The 15,848-nt window shown below is 40.1% G+C and overlaps 1 protein-coding gene across 2 annotated transcripts in view; it reads left to right on the top strand.

The window, feature by feature from the left end:
• Positions 1-7,921: 7,921 nt before the first annotated feature.
• Positions 7,922-15,848, top strand: part of C1H1orf141 (chromosome 1 C1orf141 homolog) — a 61,397-nt gene continuing 53,470 nt past the window's right edge. For both annotated transcript variants that reach the window (XM_025356157.1, XM_025356166.1), the window contains exons 1-2: positions 7,922-7,964; positions 11,961-12,051. The gene's annotated coding sequence lies outside the window, so the exon portion shown is untranslated. The remainder of the gene's footprint in view (positions 7,965-11,960; positions 12,052-15,848) is intronic.

Below are 15,848 nucleotides of genomic sequence, written 5' to 3'. Positions count from 1 at the left end.
CAGATGCAGTGGCTCATGCCTATAATCCCAGCACTTTGGGAGGCCAAGGCGGGTGGATCACCTGACGTCAGAAGTTCGAGACCAGCCTGGCCAACATGGTGAAACCTTGTCTCTATTAAAAATACAAAAAAATTAGCCGGGCGTGCTGGCACACACCTGTGGTCCCAGCTACTCGTGAGGCTGAGGCAGGACAATCGCTTGAACACAGGAGGTGGATCTGAGATCATATCATTGCACTCCAACCTGGGCAACAAGAGTGAAACTCTGTCCCAAAACATAAAAAATAAATTTAAAAAAATTATTTTTGTGTTGCTGTATTTATAAAATACCTGTGAGAGCAGGTCAATGGGAGAGGCTTCAGCTCTGCATAACACAAAAGTGTCTCTGCTATTCCTTTAGGTAAAAGTGCCATAAAACTGGAATAAAGAGTAGAGAAGCATTTAAAATGGGATGGCTACAGAATTTTCTTTAATCCACTCTGAGTTTTTCTATTTTCCATTGGTTTATCTTTTACTTTTAAACTCACCAAATTATTGTTTTAGTCTTTAGCTTTATACAATTTGTAAAAATGTTCTTTTTAATTTAAAAAAATTAAATTTTTTATCTTTTACTTTTTTGAGACAGGATCTCACTTGGAACAGGAATTAAAAGAAATTTTAAAATGTTTAAGCAAAAACTCAGCTGTATGTAAGAAAAACCAATTTCCCATGAGGAAGAGAAAGAGCTGAAGTCCTTTAAAAATTGACTGCCTGTTTTTCTGTGGCTAGTGAGCCTTATCTCTCCCTTTCCCAGACATTGTGAAGACTGTTTCTCTAGCTGTGCAGCTGCAAGGTCACTAAACAGATAATCTCAAGTCATAAAACATGTTGTTCCTTAAAAAGTAAGAAATAATGTAATGCATGTCTTAATCGAATAACTGTCTTTGTTTCTCACTTCTGTAATATGCTTCCCACTGCACAAATCTCCCCCTGCCCCACGAAATGCTTAATAGGTGGCTTAACTCTTTGTTCGGGGCTCAGTCGTTTGGATGTTAATCCGACTGGGTCTGTGCACCTAAATAATTAAATAATTCCTCCTCAACCCCTCGGTCTCTCTGATTCCTTAATTATCCCGCTGCACACTCTGTCACCTAGGCTGATGTGCAGTGGCGTGATCTCGGCTCACTGCAGCCTTAACCTCTGGGGCTCAAGGGATCCTTCTACCTTAGCCTCCTGAATAGCTGGACTACAGATATGCATCACTACACCCAGGTAATTTTTTTTATTTTTATTTTTAGTAGAGATGGGGTCTTGCTGTGTTGCCCAGGCTGGTCTTGATCTCCTGGCCTCAAATGATCCTACCACCTCGGCTTACCAAAGTGCCGGGATTATAGTCATGAGTCCTGGAACTGACTTGTAAAAACTTTTTTGAGCACCCAATGGAAAGAAATTTCAAATTTTTTTTTTTAAGAGGTTTTTGACTTTTCCAGTTTCGCAAGAAGAAAAAAGTCTTTTGGCCACGTTGAAGTATTTTAATAACTTGTTGGCTGCAAAAATAATACATTAATAGTTTCTACTATGAATTAGTCTGTGCATTAAGAAAATACAAAAGTATACAAAGTAGAAAAATATTTCCAAGATATAACTTTACCACCTTAAGATAATTCTTTTGAGGATGCTTAATTACAGATCTTTTTCTTTCAACAGAGACTCATACTTTGTCTTAAAAGAATCATTCTGTAGATGAAGCTTTCTAATCTTATAATTTTTTCAATTAACACATTATCATACACATTTTCCTATGTTATGTATTTCTTCATACCACTTGTAATAGCTGTATCATATATATCATCCTATGGCTAGATAAAAATTTTGAGAAGAAAATCTAAAAATAGTAATTCAGATCATAGGCTTTGGAAAAAAATATCACTGGGTTTAAATTCTGAATCTGCCATTTAGTAGATTTATGATCTTGATCAGAATATTTACTATCTCTAAATTCATTTTTTAATCGATAAAATGAAGAATAAATGAGACAATGTATGTGAAAATGCAGTAATTGACACATAATAAACCCAATAAGTGAGAAGTCAATACATAGATGATAGATATTATTATCCCACTTTAAAATTTTTTATCATTATAAAAAATATTAAATAAAATCATCGTTACAACTTTTTGTGCATTTCTATGATTAATTTCTAAATATTAATTTTTGGAAGTGAAATTGTTGAGTCAAAGATTAAAACATTTTTGAAGGTTTTTATACAAATTGTAAATTCCCATCCTAACAACGTACAGTTCAACCAGTAGAGCATAGATGTGCATCTTTCTCTGTTCCTTTCCCCAGCTTGCCAAGATGATAAAAAAGATTATATTTTATTGGCTTAATGCACATGACTTCGACTATGCCATTGAACATCAAAGATATAATTAACGATCATTTGTAGGTATTCTTTTGTAAAGTGACTATACTCAACATACATTCTTTTTCATTATGGTGTTTGTCCTTAGTGATTTGTAAAATTTTAAGATATTCTTGGTTTATACACATTTCCAAGTTTAACCTATTTTACATTTTTAATGACTTGTTTTGACATACAGAAATTTTAAATATTTATGAAGTCAGATCTAACAATCTTTTACTTTAAATATTTTGCTTTTGCATGTATAGTAAGTGAAGACTTGCAAGATGCTATCTTAGTCCATTTTCTGTTGCTTGTAGCAGAATATCTGAATATGAAGAATTTATAAAGAAAAGGAATGATTTCTCACAGTTGTGGAGACTGAGAAGTGCAAGGCTGAGGGGACACTTCTGGTGAGGGCCTTCTTGCTGCTAGGAGGTCTCTGCAGAGTCCCACGGTGGCACAGGGCATCACATGGTGAGGGCGTTATGTTGCTCGCTTAGGTGTCTTTGTTTTCTTATAAAACCACCAATCCCACTCTCATGATAATCCATTAATCTGTTAACACATAATTCATTAATCCATTCATAAGGGCTCTGCCCTTATGACCCAAGAACCTTTTAAAGGCCCCACCAAGCTGGGTGCAGTGGGTCTTGCCTGTAGGACAGCTACTGGAGAGGCTGAGGTAGAGGATCCCTTGAGTCCGGGAGTTTGAAACTAGCCTGGGCAACATAGCAAGACTTTTATCTTTATTTAAAAAAAATAAATTAAGGCCTCACCTCTCAATACTGCCACATTGGGGATTAAAGTTCAACATGAGATTTGGAGGGGACAAATATTCAAACTATAGCAGATGCTATACAAATGAATATGTTTACAGTTGTGATCTTTAAAAACATAAATAAATATTAAGTTGTGGTCTTTAATAGAAGAAAAAGATTTATGGGGAAAAACCTAGGACTGAAGAAGTCAAATTTTTGTGAATATGAGTTTTCTTAGAACTTATAATCAAGTTCAGGTAGCAGTTTCTGAGCTATGTTGTGTGGCTGTGTGGTGACAGGGAGAGTGCTGGAGGCATAGAAACATAATGAACGTTCATATACCTGCTTTTTGCTAGGTACTGTGCTTGGCCTAGCAAAAGTAAATGATTGGTAAATCATTTACTTCTCAGACCAGCCCTCTGAGATAGTTATTCTATCCATTTTATGGTTTCCACTCATTTGACAAATATTTGTTGAGCACATTATCAGTCTCTAGGCTTCTATAGAAAACTAAATCAGACTGGTTTATACACAAAGAGAACTTATTGGATCATGTTAGCTGAAGAGGTCTAGAAGTAGCTCTAGGTTCAGTGATAGCTTGACCCTGGGCTCAAATGATACTGCCCAGGTCCAGCTCTCAGTTTGCTTCCCCTGGGGGGACTCCACTCTCAGGCTCTTCATAGTGGCTCCCACAGCATAAGACTCAAATTGTCATAACAGGCAGACTGGAAGAGGAAGTCATCTTCCCTGAAGGCTCAAAGTCCCGGAATCAAATTTTCTGGGCCCTAACCGGCCTCCCGTTAGTCACCTGCCTCTCCCTGAGCCAGTCACTGTGGTCAGGGTGTTGTGATCTCATTGGCCTAACATAGATAACTTTCTCCATCCTTAGAACCAGGGGGCTGCAGAAGTTCTGAAGTCCCTGTGCTGAGGGAATGGCATGAAAAGACACAGATATAAAAAGCCCAAAACTTTGTAAAAGTTCCCATTAGGTTACAAGGTAGTCACTTTCTGTACCATGGGTTGGCTGAGATAAAGCTGGAAAGACAATCAGAACTCAGTTCAACATAGAATGGGCTCAGATGGTAGAAGTTCTAATATTCTATGCTGCACGGTTTTGACTGAATTCTGAAGGGAATGTCAAGCCTATGAAGGAAACAAAGGGAGAAGAAAAAACCCAAAAAACAAGCAAGAAAGAATCCCAGGGGACAATGATTATTTACAGCAGGCAGGGGAAGAAAAGTAGGAGAGAGTTGTGTAATTGAAGCCAAAGGAAGGGAATGTTTCAAAGAGCCAGAAGTAAAACGTGTCCAATTCAGAAGAGATGTCAAGTAACATAGGACCTGAAAGATATCCATTGGATTCACAAATAGGAAACAGAAGGTCATTAAGTGACCAACGAGCATATTATCTAGAATAAGAGAGGTAATGGGTAAATGGGATAAAACGCAGTGATCAGAGAGGACCTGCTAGAGCTTAATATTTCAGAGTTAGGGGATAATGAAGTAAAGATAGCTTTAATCTGGAAAGGTAAAGAGTTTTGAGGCAGAACTATTGGCTTAACGGATTTAATATGGAAAAGAACATTGAGAAAGTCCCCAAATCTGTAAAAGTGAGAAGTGCCTGGGAATTTGTTAGTAAATACATATGGAGAGATAGTTGTCATGAACCTCAGAAGAGGCAGCTTTTCCTAGGGAAGAAGAAACATAAAGGTGTGGAAGGAACATTAGGAACAGTGAAGAACACTGACACTTCTCTCAGGCTTCATGGTTTGTGTAGGGCAGGGGGAAAAAATGCTCTTTTCTCAAGAGAGGACAGAAAGCAGGGGTGGGAAATCACAGGATTTTCATATTTGGGATGATTAAGCACAAATTTTGATACTTTCTAAACCTAGTAGTTGTGTAGTAAAGAATTTATAGAAAAGACTCTCTTGCCCAAAGAAAAGAAAATCTGGCCTTTGCCCTTGCCTTCTGAGACATAACCTTTGGGCCCTAGGAATGTTATGCCTGATAGGAAGATCTTTGTTTGCCTGAAGATCTTGAGTCATATTGGATAGTCTAACAATGTGATTTAGGATGGGGAGGTGGCCACACCTGCATAGTCTTAGGGTGGGGACTCCAGAAAGATCAACAGTGTGACTTAGAGCAAGAGCTTTGGGTCACGTGGTATCTGCCAGCTTGGAGATAGAGATTAACCATGTGGGCAATCGACCAATTATGCCTGTCTGATGAAGCCCCACTACAAACTGAACACGACGCTTGGGTGAGCTTCCCTGGGTAGCAAATCTCTATGTGTGCATTGCCATTCAACAATGCTGGGGAGTAACCTGTCCTGACACCACAGGAAGAGGACAATAAAAGCTCCACATTTGGTATTTCTGGACTGACTCTGCCCTGTGAACTTCTTTCCTTGGCTAGTTGTAATCTGTAACCTTTCCCTGTAGTAAACTATAACCCCAAATACAATAGCTTTCAGTGAGGTCTGTGAGTCTTTCTAGCAAATTATCGACCCTGAGGGTTCTATTCAGGGTTTTGACGGCCCCCTGAACTTAGTGTCAGAGTAAGGGCAGTTTTGGGGAACGTGCCTTCTAACTTTGTAGTTGGCCTACTTCAAAGGAAGTAGCAAAAAGTCTGCAGATTTTACTTTCTTTGCTTTCTTACAGAAAACAGTTTATATTTTAAGAAATCTGTATACTTTTAAAATAAAACATTCATTAGGCTCCTTTACCCCATATTTATCTATAATAGGTTCATGAACTCATTCAGTAAATACTGAATTCAACTGAGAGCAATTAAAGTAGTTAGGAAAAAATCCACTTGAATTCTTTTTTGTGTACATTTACGGAGCATTTGTTATTAAAGAGAAAATACTTTGTACTTTGTCTTATATTAATATTTATACTTACTAATTATATGATGTTGGGCAAATCACATAATTTCTTTGAGTTTCAGTCAGGTCTTTTCTAAAATCAAAGATAATACCTTTTTCATAGATACTGATTAAGTTTTAAGAATGGAAAGTAAAGGATGAAATTAGAACTATTTTAAAATTGTAGCCTAGTACCTGGCATACAGAACATGTTCCATAAATATTAGCTGAGATAATGATAATATTCTAAGAATTTCATAAGATTTGTGCTTTATAAATTTTATTGACTGAAGATTAATGAGTAGCTAACATTTCTGAACTCAATTCTTTACTTAAGAAGCTAATTTTCACCTCTGTGCAAATTTTTGAGCTGAAGGTACTATAACAATCCTAGACAAATCACCACTATCAACTAGATTCCAGTTATCAATTCCATACAAATCATTGTTCTTGAATGTATACGGCTTAAAATAATAAAATAGAATCAAACTACCTTGGCCAGCCGCAGTGACTACCCACATCTGTAAATTCCAGCACTCTGGGAAAACAAGGCAAGAGAATCACTTGAGCCCAGAAGTTCAAGACCAGCCTGGGCAACAGAGTGAGGCCCCTGTCTCTACAAAAAATAGAAATAAAAAAATTAGCTAGGCATAGTGGCATGCATCTGTAGTCCTAGCTACTAGGGAGGCTGAGGTGGGAGGATCACTTGAGCCCAGGAGGTTGAGGTTGCAGTGGGCTATGATCACGCCACTGTGCTCCAGTCTGTGCAACAGAGCAAGACTTTGCCTTAAAAAGAAAAAAAAAAAGAAAAGAATCAAACTACCTTCTACTTTTAATTACTGTATTGTTTGTTTTTCAAATATTTGAAATACATTGATTCCAGTGTTTTCATGCCTTGACTATTAATATCAATTTCTAGCCAAATTTGGATTGCTACATAACTATACTTTTTTTTTTTTTTTTTTTTTTTTTTTTGCAGTTTTACCATTGCCACTAGCACGGACTTGTGATGACTAATGCAGGTGTTTTTTTTCCTCTTCTTTTCACAGATGTTGAAATGCTGTTTTTTAAAGCTTTTTTCCTCCTATTTTGATGCATCAGATAAGGTATATTCTTGGAATGATGACCAACCCCTGACTTAAAATTTAACCAATGTTGTGAAATTCCCCATCATTTTTAATTAAATACAAGCTGTTTTCAAGTCAGTCGTTCTTAGATTATGACTCTAAAAATAAATTATTCCCATGGCCTTAGTGCATTTTCTGCTCACACAAGTGAGCAATAAAGACAAATGTTTCCTTAGGATACAGTAAATACAGCAGAATGTACGTCAGAGTGTATCTCCATTATGTCTCATAAAAATGCTACATGGTATGTGTGTGCAGCCAAGTTTGCTATACAACTTGAGTAATACAGGGGTGATTTTACTAAGCACATGGGAGGTTTCTTGGTCTTGGAAATAAAATGGTTTTTTGTTTTTATTGTTGTTTTTAAATACCATAAGCCATGAAAGCAATCTTCCATCACATATTCAAATATAAACTGTTGACTTCCATTCAGATCCGCAAGCTGCATGGTGGACTTTGTAAGCTTCTTTTTGAAATTTGATGTTTCCAGGATAGCACAAAAGGAGAAAGGAGGTACAGTAAGAGGAAACAAAGTCACTGTTCTCCAGTTCTTTTTACTTGATCATCTTCCTTTACTTGACTCTCCTTCCACTCCTTCAGCATAATCGGTATTAATATCCGTAAGCATCTGGGGAGTCTGGGCTTTTAGTGACAAAAGTCTGTGAGCGAAGCCCCTCTGAGAAGAGAACTCTGCTCTCTAGGCCTTTCAGAAGTGGGCAGAGATCGGAAACCGGTTTCTGCGGACCGAGGACGCGTTGCTAAGGTACTGAAGGGTGGGGGCGGGGCGCGTAGCCCTCGGAGCCAGAAGAGGGAGGAAAGGAAGACGAGGTTTGTTTCCGGGTGCGGAAGCGTTGGAAAAGCGGAAAATCAAAATTTGTACGAGGGTGGGGGCGAAATAGGAAAAATATCGTTTTACATAAACGGCTTTTCTGTCCCTGTAGTCGGTGGGACGTTCTCTAGCGGGGCCTCGACAGGGAGAGTGTAGGTCAGGTCAGGCGAGTGTGGGACCGCGGCGGGAGGCGGGCCCGGGGGCCTCTTCCAGGTTCGCTGAAGAACCTTTCCGTCTTCTAAACTAAATATTAATGAGCGTCCTCAATATTGCCCTTAATTTTGCTCTCCCGTGAAACGACCATAGGCATAGAGCGTTTGAGTCGGGTTCCCTACGTTTCCAGCGAGAAGGAGGCGCCTGGGGGAAGGTGACGAGGGGCGCCGGGGCCACTTAATTGATACACCTCCAAATTGACGACTCCCAACCTCCTGGAATGGCTGGTGGGAGCTTATCACCCCTGCGGTAATTGTGCTGCGATTTCGAGCTGGTTAATCAATTCTTCCAATTATTATCTGATTAGTTGCCCACAATAATACTCCACAATACACGTACATCATAGTTTTTAAATTCCTTAATAGTTTTTCTTAGAAACTTCCCTTCCAGGCCGGGCGTGGTGGCTCACGCCTGTAATCCCAGCACTTTGGGAGGCTGAGGCACGCAGATCACTTGAGGTTAGGAGTTCGAAACCAACCTGGCCAAAATGGCGAAACCCCGTCTGTACTAAAAATACAAAACCTAGATGGGCATGTTGTTGTGTGCCTTGTAGTCCCAGCTACTCGGGAGGCTGAGGCAGGAGAATTACTTGAACCTGGGAGGCGGAGGCTGCAGTGAGCTGAACGCAGCCACTGCACTCCAGCCTGGGTGACAGAGTGAGTGAGACCCTGTCTCAAAAATAAAAATAAATAAATAAGGAGCAAGAAAATTCATAATGTAGCGCTAAGCACATGAGTCGGGTTTTTTGTTTTTTGTTTTTTGTTTTTTTGAGACGGAGTCTCGCTCTGTCTCCCAGGCTGGAGTGCAATGGCCGGATCTCAGCTCACTGCCAGCTCCGCCTCCCGGGTTTACGCCATTCTCCTGCCTCAGCCTCCCGAGTAGTTGGGACTACAGGCGCCCGCCACCTCGCCCGGCTAGTTTTTTTTTTTGCATTTTTTAGTAGAGACGGGGTTTCACCGTGTTAGCCAGGGTGGTCTCGATCTCCTGACCTCATGATCCACCCGTCTCGGCCTCCCAAAGTGCTGGGATTACAGGCTTGAGCCACCGCGCCCGGCCGAGTCGGGTTTTTAAATTAGTTCTCAGTGCCTGGGCTGTACTAGCTTGTGGGGACTGCCATGACAAAACATGACAGACGGAGTGGCTAAATAACAGAAATTTGTTTTCTCACAGTTCTAGAGACTGAAAGTTGGAAATGAAGGGGTGGGCAGGGTTGTTTTCTTCAGAGGCCTCACTCCTTGCCTTGGGGTGCTGCCCTGCCTTCTCACTGAATCTTCACAAGGACTTTCCTCTGTGTATCCTCGGTGTCCTAATCTCCTCTTCTTATAGGACACCAGTCATACTGGCCAGGGGCCTGCCCTAACAACCGCATTTTAACTTTACTCTTTAAAGGATGTACGTTCAAACATAATCACATTCTGAGATCCTGGGGCCTAGGACGTCAACATATGCATTTGGGGACAACATAATTCAGCCTATAATTTGGGCCATTTATCAACATTTTGGATTTAAAGAAAAAAGATTCCCCTAAGTCTGTCCTTGGAATGTGAGATGGAGATAACTCAGCCAGTTGTCTACTTATTGAGTCAACATTAATCATTTAACAGATGAAGTGAGTCCTTACTGTGGTCTCAATAGTGGGCCATGTCAGATAAAAGTGTAAGAAGTGGCCTTGTCCTCAAGGGGTAAGCGTTTGAACTGATAAAGCCACATAATGGAAGTGAATTTTAATTTAAGCCTCCATTTTCTAGATAATTTCTCAGGCCTTTAGTTTGTGACTTTAGAGATTCTTAGTTTTCCTGAGTTGTTTAGAACTTGCTGAAGAACTTTTCTCAGTTGAGCCTATTATATTGATGACCCTGGGTTTTGTTATTTTTGTTTGTTTTTAGTCCCGAAGGTGCTGTTAAAACAAAATTGTTCTCTTAAAATATTTAAGGCATTTTTATTTTAGATATGACTTAGTCTCTAATATGCTAATAATATTGACCTACAATTTTTGTTGTGAACAAGCCTTTGCGGTGAGGCCTGTAGATGATTCACTGTGAGAGTAATTGGGAATTCATTCTGCCCCAATTGGTATGGCCTCTATTTCATTGTGTTCTTTAAAAACAAACAACAACAACAAAAACTGTCACTACTGAGCTAGAAATTAAGAACATAAATCCAAGTTTCCTTTTAAAACACTTTTACCAAATTTAGATTGGCAAGAACCCCATTTTATAATAATTCACTCAACTTTTTATTTCATATTCCAGTAAATCATTATGAAGTAACATCATTTATTACAGATAAATTAGGATTACTCTTCCTAAAAAGTTATATTCAGAGACATCTCCAAATTAAATTGTAATTTTCAAATCCCTGTCAGATGTAAAACGCTTTGCCTGAGGCTGAGATTCAGAGGTAGGTAAGTCAATTCTTGCTTTAAATGAGTTTTCAACCTAGTGAAGAAGAGATTTGTCAAAGAGTAAACCTCTTTTTTTTTTTTTTTGAGATGTAGACTCACTCTGTCACCCGGGCTGGAGTGCAGTGCCACAATCACGGCTCACTGCAACCTCTACCACCTAGGTTCAGGTTATTCTCCTGCTTCAGCCTCCAAAGTAGCTGGGATTACAGGCGTGCACTACCATGCCCAGTTAACTTTTTTTGTATTTTTAGTAGACACAGGGTTTCACCATGTTGGCCAGGCTGGTCTTGAACTCCTGACTTCAAGTGATCCGCCTGTCTCAGCTTCCCGAAGTGCTGGGATTACAGATGTGAGCCACCACACCCAGCGAGTAAACCTCTTAAAACCTGGTGTGGTGGTTCTTGCCTGCAATCTCAGCTACTCAGGAGGCTGAGAGGCTGGAGGGTTGCTTGAGGCCAGGAGCACACAACAAATAGACTGTCACCCAGACAAGGAATGAGGTAATGCCAAGGAAAGTTTCATAGAAGAGGTAGTCTTGGCTGGGCGCTGTGGCTCGTGCCTGTAATCCCAGCACTTTGGGAGGCCAAGGCGGGTGGATCACAAGATCAGAAGTTTGAGACCAACCTGGCCAATATGGTGAAACCCCGTCTCTCTTAAAAATACAAAAATTAGCTGGGCATGGTGTCAGGCACCTGTAATCCCAGCTACTCAGGAGGCTGAGGCAGGAGAATCACTTGAACCCAGGAGGCGGAGGTTGCAGTGAGCTGAGATTGCAGCCACTGCACTCCAGCCTAGACTGCGAGTCTCCATCTCAAAAAGAAAAAAAAAAAGAAGAGGTAGTCGTTATATCATATTTGATAAAGAGTAGGCTTTTGACTGGAAGACATGTGGGAGAACATTCTGAGTAGAAGGAAACGCATGAGTAAAGGGTGTGCTTGGGAAAAGGGCAGGACGTGTCCAGGAAGTAAGAATGGTAGAAAATGGTGGAACACAAAGGGGTAGGATGAATAAACTAGAAAGGTGGGCTGAGCCAGATCCTGGACTATCTTTTCTTCAGTGGTCTCATATGTCCTCGGAAGAGTTTGGGCGTTCTTCAGGTTATGAGAGCAAGCCAAGGTTTGTGGGCTGGAGCTGGTCCTGTCAGTGTCCTCTTTAAGAAAGACAGCTCTGATGGCGTTTTGTTTGTTTTTGAGAAGGAGTCTCACTGTGTCACTAGGCTGGAGTGCAGTAGTGTGATCTTAGCTCACTACAACCTCTGCCTCCCGGGTTCATGTGATTCTCCTGCCTCAGCCTCCAGAGTAGCTAGGATTACAAACATGCACCACCATGCCCGGCTAATTTTCTTTTCTTTTTTTGTATTTTTCTTTTTTTAATAGAGACGGGGTTTCATCATGTTGGCCAGGCTAGTCTCAAACTCCTGACCTCAAGTGATCCGCCTGCCTTGGCCTCCCAAAGTGCTGGGATTACAGGTGTGAGCCACCATGCCTAGCCTGATGGCATTTCAAAGAATCAATATTTGAGGAATGAGGAGGAAGGTTTGGGGCAGGCAAATTAGGGGGGTGTATAGTTTGATAACCTAAAGGAGGGAAAGTAACAACCTGAAGGTTTGAAGAAGGACAATGGCAATGAAAATCAAAGCAAGCTTAAGAAAGGTCTGTCTTCTTGATGTTAATGTTGCCCCACTGTTCAAAGAATTCTGTGAGAGGCCACTGATCCATTCCACCCCTGAGATTCTATGAGTTAGGCTTCTGTGACCACATCAGAACCCTATATTCTAGATGAGAGCACTTCCCCCAACTCTAAGTAGAATGCTTCAGAAGACGAGAGAGATGATAACTAGCAGGGTCCGGAGAAGACATTTTTTTCTGTTTTGCAAATAAATTTGAGCATGCTAAGAGGAATAAATTTGTGAAGGAAATAGATAAAAGTTGCAGGAGAAAGGGGATAACTAATAGAGATAATTCTTTCAGGAGACTGGAGGTAATGGAGTCTAGAGTACATCAGGAGGGATTAGCTTTGGGTGGGAGAGCCAACGCCTCTGTTAAAATTGAAGTGCAGAAGGGTTGGGAATGAATAATACTTTGGTATGAGAGGTAGGAGCTGAAGAAGCTCTTGCTTGATGGTGTCTGTTTTCTTAGTGAAATAGGAGAGAGCATCTCCCTTGCCTAGGAAGATGGAGATCACAAGGGAAAATGTTTACCAGGTGCCAACTTCCTCAGTAAATTTGATAGAATACCTAGTACAATGTCTTCATGTAATACATTTAGGTAGCCAGTGACCAAATGAACAAATAAATGCTTATCATCAAATAATAATATATGTTCATAGAAAAAGAAGTATAAAGTAGGAACACCAAAGTATATATTAAAATTAAAAAGATATAATAAAGGACATAAACATAGATCACACTGAGGAACATTTTATATATATATATTTTATATATATTATATATATAAATATATATGTGTATATATATGACAGAGTCTTGCTCTGTCACCCAGGCTGGAGTGCAGTGGCGTGATCTCAGCTCCCTGCCACCTCCACCTCCCAAGTTCAAGCAATTCTCCCACCTTAGACTCCTGAGTAGCTGGGACCACAGGCGCTTGCCACCTAGCCTGGCTAACTTTTTGTATTTTTAGTAGAGACAGGGTTTCACCATGTTGGCCAGGTGGATCTGAAACTCCTGACCTCAAGTGATCCACCTGCCTCGGCCTCTCAAAGTGCTGAGATTACAGGTGTGAGCCACTGCACCCTGTCCATTTAATATCATCTTGATTCATCTTGCATTAAGAGATTAGTGGTTAGTTTATGCAAAGTAGTTGGGGAACACCATCATATTAGTACTGATGTTCCTTTGCTCTCAGCATTTATTTGAGGAGACACAAAATAGGCCCTTGATGAGCTTATGAAATATAATGATGAAAACAAGCAAGTTCATGTATAGTGTTTCCTCACTTCCACTTTTTCCCAGGGCCGTTTATCCATCAGGCACCATTGGCACATTGCCAAAGACCAATGGGAGAAAAGAATTTGCAAACTGAAAAAATTGTATTGGTGTCAAGCTATGAAATTAATACTACGAAACTAACATTTAGTCGATTTCATTAACTGTCAAATTTAGTATTCATAAAACTGTTGACCCTTGAAAATAATTGGTTTTTCTCACTTCAAAAAAATTCATGATCTGCACAATGATTTTCCAGAAATCATTCACAGCCAAATAATTTACTCTTAGCAAAATATTTTTAAAGCAAAAACATAAAAATTATTTCATGCTATGGTTAACTATATATAGAAAAATACAGCTGTGTGTGCATGTACGTGCGTGCGTGTGTGTGTGTGTACAATGGGATGACATTTTGCCTCTTAAAATGTCCTATGTGGTGTTGAAGATGGGGTGATTAAAAGTGAGAGGTGTAGGACACCTTACTCTAAAAAGATCTGCTTTCTGTTCTTTCTCACAAGTAAGCAGCATTGTTTCAGCTGGCCCTCATGTAGTTTATACCTTCCCCAAACTGGGAAACTCATTCACTTCAATACATTGATTTTTCCAGTTATTTACCTGTGTCTTGCTGAAAAACAGAAATCTTTGTCTCCAGTAAAATAAACTTAAGTGGGGAATATGAGCGCCTTCTCCATCCCCTTGAACTCATATTATGTTTAAGGGAAACAGAAAAGCTAAAACTCCTCGGAGAGTTTTAGTTTAGTTTTACAAGAGGAATGGTTCTTGGGTCTGAAAAGACAATATGTCCACATAATCATAATCTATATTCTCTTTCAAAATCTGTCCCCTATTGTTCTGTAAGAAACCCAGAAAGTCATAAGCATTCACATTGTGCTAATGCCTTTACCCTGTCAATGTCAAATAAAATAGAGAGACTAATCTCTAAAATCAAAATGTTTATTTGGGAGGAAATAATTGCAGTTAGGGTATACACACAGAGCAGTAGTCTTCAGTATATTCTGAAGAACAAAGAATAGGTTAGAGGTTTTATAAAACCAGGAAATGTTACAAATTGGCACTAGTGAGGTTTTGAGGCACTGACAAGATTGGTAAGTGAAGGTTGTGGGCAAAATTGGCCACAGGTCTTTTCAGTAGCTATTAGGTACAACTGGTTTAGGTTACTGCAGTCAATTTCAGCTGCCAGACTTGCAGATGGACTGCATTTTTGGAGCAATGTTCTGTGCCCTGAGTGTTTTCTTTTACCCTGACTTCTCACTGTGTTTTACTTAGGAACCATAAGAGTGACCCATTTCGTATGATCAGCTTTCACATTCCTGGATCTCCCCAGCATGCAACCTGAAGTTGTGTGGTTTGTCACAAGGCATGCTATCTGCTTGTACCCTTATGGCCCAGAATTTCCTCTGTGTCACTTTTTTTTTAAAGAAATGGGGTCTTGCTCTGTTTGTCACCAAAGCAGGAGTGCAGTAGCATGATCATAGGTCACTGCAGCCTCGAACTCCTGGACTCAAATGATCCTTTTGATCCTCCCACCTCAGCCTCCCCAGCAGCTGGGACTATAGATGCGTGCTACTGTGCCCGGCTACTTTTTTTTTTCTCTTTTTGAGATGAGGTCTTGCTATGTTGCCCAGAGTGGTCTCAAATTCCTAGGGTCAAGCAATCCTCTTGCATCAGCCTCCCAAGTAGCTGGGATTATAGGCACGCACCACCACACCCAGGCCGTCTGTGTAATTTCTTTGTCACACTGGACTACATCATGTGATGGAGGGAAAATCTGGATGTAGTGACATGATAGAGGGCATGCTGGAATGGGATGTCACTATCAGTGCATGAAGAATTCATACTCAGGGCAATGTATGGTGAAGGAAAAAAGAGTAAAAAAAAAAAAAGCTGAAAGAAACCAATTACAAAATAATGTAAACTTTGGCATAGGATCCTGAATCTTTCTCCTTTGATGAACTGTTGTCTCCATGTGGCACTGCTGGAATAATATACAATATAGGAGAAATATCATATTTTTTTTGAGCTGGAAAGAACCTTAACATTAATGTTCACTGAAACCATTGATGATTCTGTACTTTCTGTGAACTATATAACTTTTACACTTAAATGCCCCTGGAGCCCATTTAATTCAGTGAGCAAAAATATACTGACTGCATAGACACCTACACTATCTTTTTTTTTCTTTTTGAGACAGAGTCTTACTCTGTCAGCCAGGCTGGAGCACAGTGGCACACCATCTCGGCTCACTGCAACCTCTGCCTTCTGGGTTCAAGTGATCCTCCTCCTCAGCCTCCCAAGTCG

This window comes from Theropithecus gelada, chromosome 1, assembly GCF_003255815.1.
Source record: "Theropithecus gelada isolate Dixy chromosome 1, Tgel_1.0, whole genome shotgun sequence".
In the NCBI taxonomy this organism is placed as follows: domain Eukaryota; kingdom Metazoa; phylum Chordata; class Mammalia; order Primates; family Cercopithecidae; genus Theropithecus; species Theropithecus gelada.
Note: the sequence above shows the minus strand (reverse complement) of the source record. Positions and strands in the feature narration are given on the sequence as shown.